Raw genomic sequence first — 7,282 nt, forward strand, 5'->3', positions numbered from 1 at the left:
GCATTAAGGGTTTATAGAAGCGTTATCCACCGGACAACCAAGTACCCTTAGGGATCTCATCATGTTAGGTCCCACCGGGAGGGGAGCTTCATCACCTGACTCTGATAATCATCTTCCGAGTATTTCTGTTTCGTATCGTGGAACTGCCGTGCTATGTATGCTACGTCCCTTTACTTATTGACAAATTTGCACCTTCCATTTGTCGCGTTGTCACTGCTAGACACTCGTGTATAATATTGACCTGCCCCATGTTGTCCTCGGAGAGCAGCCTGGCGCGACACAAGACATGACACGGCGACATTTCCGGGACAGTCGCTCCAAAAATTTAGGAACGGGTATGGTCTTGTGGCCTTGGGACCCTCTTCTGCATATCCTTCTTTTTGTAGTCATGATTTGAAGAAACATATTATAAATGTTTGATTTGTTTCATTTGAAAAATCTCCAGCTAACCGGGAGGCGCCAGCGAACGGAGACGCGTGACTGAATCACTCGACAACAGGAAGCGATGGAAGCATGAAAAATAGAGAAAAAATCACAAATTCAAATAAAAAAAACATCGAATAATTGGACGAAATCTCGTCTGGTCGGGAAGTACATGCATATCTGACAGAATTGACAAAATGCCGACCGAAATGCCGTTGTCGAAGTATAGCTGACGTTTCGGCTTGCACACGGAAGCCTTGTTCACTCGGAAATCCTTTTTTGACATTTCGGCTTCCCTGTGTAAGCCGAAATGTCAAATTATCTGACAGCACTATTTTGGTCAAGGTTCTGTTCATTCTGTCCAATGTGAATTGAAACGAGTTCCGCAGTATAAGCACAAGGCGCAGCATTTTTTTTTTTTTCTTACGTGACATACCTCCTCTGCGTTGAGTATTCCAGCGTAACCTTCGCGCAAAAACAGCGCGGCGTCTCTTTTCGTCGCCTTGTGCGTCTTCCCGAACTGCTTTAATCACGCTTCGGGAGGGCTTCCCCAACTCCCCATACACGCCGCTTCCAGCATAATAAATTCCCCTCAAGGAAGGCCGCGCTTTTCGCGTCTTCCTCTCCCCAGCCTCATCTCTGCTCACTCTACACAGCGCGCAAGGCTATTTCCTCGCGGACGTCGCATTTCATTCCGGGGGCGCATAAGAAATACCCTCCCCCGACCCCTCCCCCACCGACAATGGCCGTTACCATTAACGGCGGACCACAATGGGTCCAGAAAGCATCGGCGCTCGCCTCCGCTTCTCGATGACAGCAGACGCGTGCAGCGCGGAAGAAAACGCACACACACACACGAAGGGAAAGAGGAAGAAGAGGCATATGGCGTCATAGGGCGCACGAGCGCGCCTTTCTTATACTTCCCGCTTCGAGGAAGGAGGAAGCATATCGGCGCGCATCTTAGAGCGCGGCCGGCCACGCGCTCGCCCAAAAAGGTGCGGCACGCGCCGTCCCTTCCCAAGTCAGCTCCCACCGCCCCCCCCCCCCTCCTCTCCTCCCCCTGTCTCAATCTGTCCGAACAACAACAGAAGACTGCAGCCGTCGTCGTCAGAGCCGAAGTCCGAGCCGCGCGAAAAGCAGACGGCGGCCGGCGAAGATGCAGAAGCAGCAGCCGCGGAGCAGACGACGACGGATCCAATCTCGGTTCACTACGCTTACTACGTTTACTACCATCGCATTTCACTACCTCACGTCTGCTGCACGATCGCGCCCTCTTCCCCCAAGCCAGCAGCGCAGACCCCCTTCCTATTGTGGCGCCAGCGTCTCTACTTCTAACTCCAAGGAAGGAAGCAATGAAGGACCCGGGGCTTCACACCCTCGGGGCAGCACTTCTGTTCGAAACGTCGTCTGCTCAGCAGGCGCGCGCTCGCGCAGCCGTCGTCTGCTCGCCTCCTCCTCGGACACACTCCGTCGTCTGCTCGCAAGGAAGGAGCGGCCGCGGAAAAGGCGGCAGCTGCAGAGCGAACCATATAACTCCCCTCCCCACCACCGGCCAACAACTTCCCGCTCGCTATGCCACTTCCTCCATTCATCGGGAGGAGGGGGAAGGCTAAACAACACCTTAACCTTGCGCACACCCCTCTTTCTGTCCCCGGTGCGCCATTGCCACCCCTCACCGGAGGAAAGCAGCAGTGTTGTTCCTTCCTGTATCATCCCCCCCCCCCCCCCCACATCTTGTTCCTCGACGTCAGCTGTTCCGGCGAGGGCAAATCTGGGGGGGACCCCGAGTAGCAGAAGGCGCAGGCCAAGTGCAGCCAGCAGACAACGAAGACTACGACGCTATCTCCTTGCTTCGTATGTCTGTCGCTCTCTGTCGATCTAGCGTACAGGCACATGCGAGTACCGAGGCCAGCGCACCACGTGACGCCGCCGGGGATGGTGGCGGTGGTGGTTCCTCATTCCGACACCCCGGCCCGGCTGCTTCGCTCGGGGTCTCGACACGGGAGCGGTGTGTGCGCGCGTGCGTAGTGCGTGATAGTACAGTGCGAGCTCCCCCTTCTCCCCGAACCCGTGCAAAAACGGGACAGGAAACGGCACGTGTAAAATCGCGCGCGTGGAGGGAAGGTGTCCTCATTCTATCGACGGGCCACGGCCTTTTAACTCATCCGAGAATGAGACTCCACGACTGGATTAGCAGCCCCATGCGAACAATACAGAGCTACACACACACACACACACACACACACACACACACACACACACACACACACACACACACACACACACACACACACACACACACACACACACACACACACACACACACACACACACACACACACACACACACATTTATCGCTCGTTCTGTCGTTTGAGAGCACTCCGAGTAGCGGTAATGGGGTAACGATAACGAATGTGAAAGCAGACCTATTGTGTCGGTTTTACAAGCCGAAATGGAAACAAAGTTGATTTCAAGAGACCACATCGGCTATGCAAACACATGCGCACACGCCCCACATAAACGCGTTCTATGAAATTGAACGTTAAGTATAGGACACGCACACACCTGCCCAGTTGTGAACATTAACATTCGTAAAAGTGCTCACGCACACGATAAATGGAGGAGTGGTGGTGCAGGGGCGAAGGGATCAGCACGCACTTTCGTTTGCACGGGATACATACAAGCTTTTGTGGGATACACACAAACTTTACGATCGACTTAAGTTTAGACGCAACACGTAAGAAGCAGCAAGCTAGACACAGCAGAGACTAAGAAGCAACGAAGTGGCTTCAGAACCCAGTGACTTCTTCAGCGATTTGGCGTTCGCAGATTTATGTTCGAATAAACTGGCCCGAAGCAAGAAGCCCTCTGTTTATCAACTTACATGCCACAGACGGCCAGCGCATGTGCGGTGGCAATTTCTTTCCCCCTTGCATGCACTAGTGTTCTTTAAATTTGCTTGCCCCATCCTTAAGCAACTTTAACACATTTTCGCGAACCGAATTTAGTTTTCGTAAATATCGACACGACATTCGGGGAAATCGTGGAAACGGCACAATTTCGCAAACGTTACGGCCAATTCGGGAGAGTTGGAAGGTACGGTTGCACATTAACGAACATTACATATTAGAATCTACCTAAAACGATTAATCCCCGCCTTAAAGAAAAGAAAGCAGAAAAAAACTGCACTCTATCAGCAGTTACTGCAAAGTGTATGTCACGACTTCACTAAAGGCATACTTGCTGTGAATAGAGAACCAATCAATAGTCTTTGCTATTCGATTCGCTATAGTTCACCCTTCAAAGGTGTCGAATATTGGTTCCTGTTTGAACGCTATACAAAAGCGATAATATCAGTTGTTACAGTGCATACATGGGTAAAGAATTCTTCCGAACGATTTTGCTCAACACGCCCCAGCTTCCGAGACAACGCCTGGAGATCACGCCTGCGAATAGCACCGGTGATAATTTATAAAACTCAGCTCGCGTTTTAATATTACGTTTTCACGATACTCTTGTGCTGCTTCGAGTGCGGTTTTAGGCTGTATGTTGTACTTATTGAATAGCGTACACGTAAGCATACAAAGCTTAGGTTTCCCACAACTTGCTCCGTACTTTCAACTTTATTACCACCCACAATAAGTGAGGACGTCTCCCTCCTCCTCCCCGTTCCCGACAGTTCTTGGACTTTGGGACCTCCGACCGTGTTGGCAATGAGTACTGTTAAGTTTCGTACTGCAACGAGCAAAGCACTTCATTTACTTCGTGCGTCTGCATGGAGACGAGCTGTTCCTTCGTTTCATTAACGCCATTGTCATGGCGCACCAGTTGCAATCAATTTTTCCAGTCGTTTTTAATTTACATACAAGCTTTTCAGTTCACCTGACATACAGTTGCGAGCGGAATATGCATCAAATAACGTAAATGCCTAAGCATCTATCGGCCCAAACGGACTCCACGCAACCTTAAATTTATATTTGAGCGAAATTTCACTCCCTCTATGGAAATCTGACAATATACGGCATTCGATTCAGAGACTTCATTATTCAAACATGTCTAACTCACTCTATACTTCCTCTCGTTGAAGATTCAAGAATCGCCTCACATAATTTTCTAAATTTCTACACAGGTACAAGAAATCACCGGGTTCGGAGGCAAAATCTGGTGTTCTCTTTGATACTGGCACACCTAGCTAATCGCCTCAATGAACTTCTTATTTTATTTTCTAAACTTCAACGCAGTATAACCAGAACATTACAGAGTTTTGGAGCAATATATAGCGTTTTTTTTTTTTTTTTTTAACACTGCCGCACCTTGTACAGCTGGCTAGAGGCGGCGCAGACGATTCGCGACGGCACCCCCAAGTTCGGCTTGCCCACACGGCAGTGACCTGACCCGACCCTGCGCTCGGACCTCGGGTCGCAGATGGCGCGGGGTCCCGCCCGTCTGACCCACTGGGGCCACACCCCGCGTCGAAAAAAAGAATAGCCGAAGGCGCGCGGGGTCGCCACCACATCGCGACGGGGTCGAGAAATGGGGAGGATCACCATATAGCGTGAGTCGACACGGTTAGGGGGAAAAAAAGGGGGGAGTCGAAAGCAACCCCGTCGTCTCCCACTAGCAAAGTACTCTTTTTTTTTCTTTTATGGCCTTGCGTTTTCTTTTTCTTTTTTTACTTCTTCCTTTTCAAGAACGGCGATAACATTGCGTGACCCAGCCAGCATGATCGGTGCTTCCATAGCCGACAGGTACCAATGCAGAACACAATCGCGAAAGATCGACGTCAAACTGGAGTCAATCGTGCGCGAAGGCACCCCAAAATGATCCCGGCGGAAACAGTCGCGACCTGTCATCTCTTCTCGGGTGACAGGGTGCCTAGGGAGCAACTACAATAATGGTTTAAAGAACGTCATGCAAGACGGTATCGCGTTGAGACAGCAAGCGTCGTTACTATACCCGAATTAACCATCGCGTGTGCAAGGGCTTCCAGAAGTGCCGGGAGCCAACGTTAAGCGCCAAACATCGCTTCATCCGCAAACTAACGTGCCACAGTGCCGTACGCTAAAAGCCGTAATACAAAAGGGCGCCAGTTTCGTATTCGGCAAGGGACGCGCGAAGCGTCCACGCTCACGCCAACGATCCGCCGCCGATGAGCCGGTCGTTATCACAGTTCGCACGGCAAGCGCTTCGGGCGATCTTTCTCCGAGAGCGCGACACACGACATCAGCCTAACGTACTGAGGCCTCTGCGAATCCACAGAAGGTCTTAAAAACGCCCCATGCGCAAAATAAAGGGCGAAAGAAAGAGTTACTGCATGCGGCTCTTCGAGCGCGAAGGGCGGATAGCAAAGTATGGTAGCGCCGGAGGCGTGACGATAACTCGCAACAATTCAAAGCAATGGCTGAACTATAAACAAGCCATTAACTTATCAACCACGCTGGTATCGTGCTCGGAAAGCATGCGAGAATTTTCGGAGACAAGGTGCGGCGGCGAATCGCGCCGATAAAGCCAATTCTCTGGCCGAGAAATGCAAACTTTAATACTAAGCCTAACGATCAAGGCAAACGGGTGCGGCGGCTGCCACAATCCAGACGACGAAAAACTATCGGCGGATCCTCGCGACAGATTGCCGATGACTCTGCGACTCCTACACAGGTGCGCATGGCTTCAGAGCACGACACGCGCCACGCGGCAACAACGGTCACACCTCACGAAGTCAATTCAGCGAGAAAATAGTTACAATACTCACGGTCACGAAGTCACGTTGAGCGGATCACCCCATCGCACACGACACACGATGCCGGCGCTGGCTGCGGCATCCTCGCACTAATCACCACAACACCGTGCACACCGTTGATCTGGATGGCAGATAATCCGGATTGCGAATTGATGAAACGGGCCAACACGCACCACGCACGCACACAATTAGCGGCAAAAACACTTCAAAACAATGGCCACACCGAAAGCTCGCGCTGGCGACTCTTCCCGGCTGCCGACACCGGCTCCTCACAGGCCGCCCCGGGCCATGACGTCAGATTACGTCACAACCGAGGAACCATTCGGTAATCGCGCTCCTGCCAACTCAAGGAGCAGAAGAAGGTGAAGCCGAACCTGGCGCCGTAAGGAGCCGCCACGGATAGACGATTACTCGCGCCTGTAAATTGCTGCATTTTTAACTGCAACGTCTACAGGTGCGCTTTTCAATGCTCATCGCTGCTGAATAGGAAGAAAGAACGCTCACAAAGGCTGTTACAGATTGGTTTTAAGGTTCTTTCCGAAGCTTTATCACGCGAGCGTCAGTTAAGAAGTCGTAACAATGGTCTTTTACAAGCCAGCTGTGCAAGCCGTTCAATTATTACCGCAAGCTATGCCAGCGTTGAAGAACAAAACGCTAGGTCTGCCTGAGGCTGAGAAGTTTACCTTCACGCATTTGTGACAATTGTATGCAAACATGCTTCCAGTGAAACAGATTTTTGGGCAGGATATGAGCTCTTGGATAGGAGTTCAGCTTGATCTTTGATTAGAATTAATGTGCTGTAGAAGACGAGTGTGATTTTTTGAGGAGCGAATAGTTCGAGTCGTCGGTGGGTGTTGCTTGCTGACTGCGGACTGTGTCGCGTGGCTGGTGTCATCACCTTGCTTCGTGTGTTTCTTTGATCGCTTGCTTGCTTGTTTGTTTGTCTGTTTGTTTCTTTTGCTACCTTCCCGTCTGCTTTCTGTTATTTATGGTAGAAAAGAGACAAAGCCAGGGCTCCAGCAGTCGCTGCTCGAGCTAATATTGTTCGTTCTCATAGTCTTCCGCGTTTGAAAGGACAAACAACGGTTTTCTTATTTTGTCCACGTAGCAGACGACCATCT

At 50.9% G+C, this 7,282-nt stretch overlaps 1 protein-coding gene across 1 annotated transcript in view; it reads right to left on the reverse strand.

The window, feature by feature from the left end:
- The window catches only part of LOC126543572 (uncharacterized), a 64,051-nt gene extending 57,636 nt beyond the window's left edge, over positions 1-6,415 (reverse strand). Inside the window, exon 1 of the mRNA XM_050190683.3 lies at positions 6,174-6,415. The gene's annotated coding sequence lies outside the window, so the exon portion shown is untranslated. The remainder of the gene's footprint in view (positions 1-6,173) is intronic.
- Between the last annotated feature and the right edge of the window lie 867 nt (positions 6,416-7,282).

This window comes from Dermacentor andersoni, chromosome 10 (genome assembly GCF_023375885.2).
Source record: "Dermacentor andersoni chromosome 10, qqDerAnde1_hic_scaffold, whole genome shotgun sequence".
NCBI lineage: Eukaryota > Metazoa > Arthropoda > Arachnida > Ixodida > Ixodidae > Dermacentor > Dermacentor andersoni.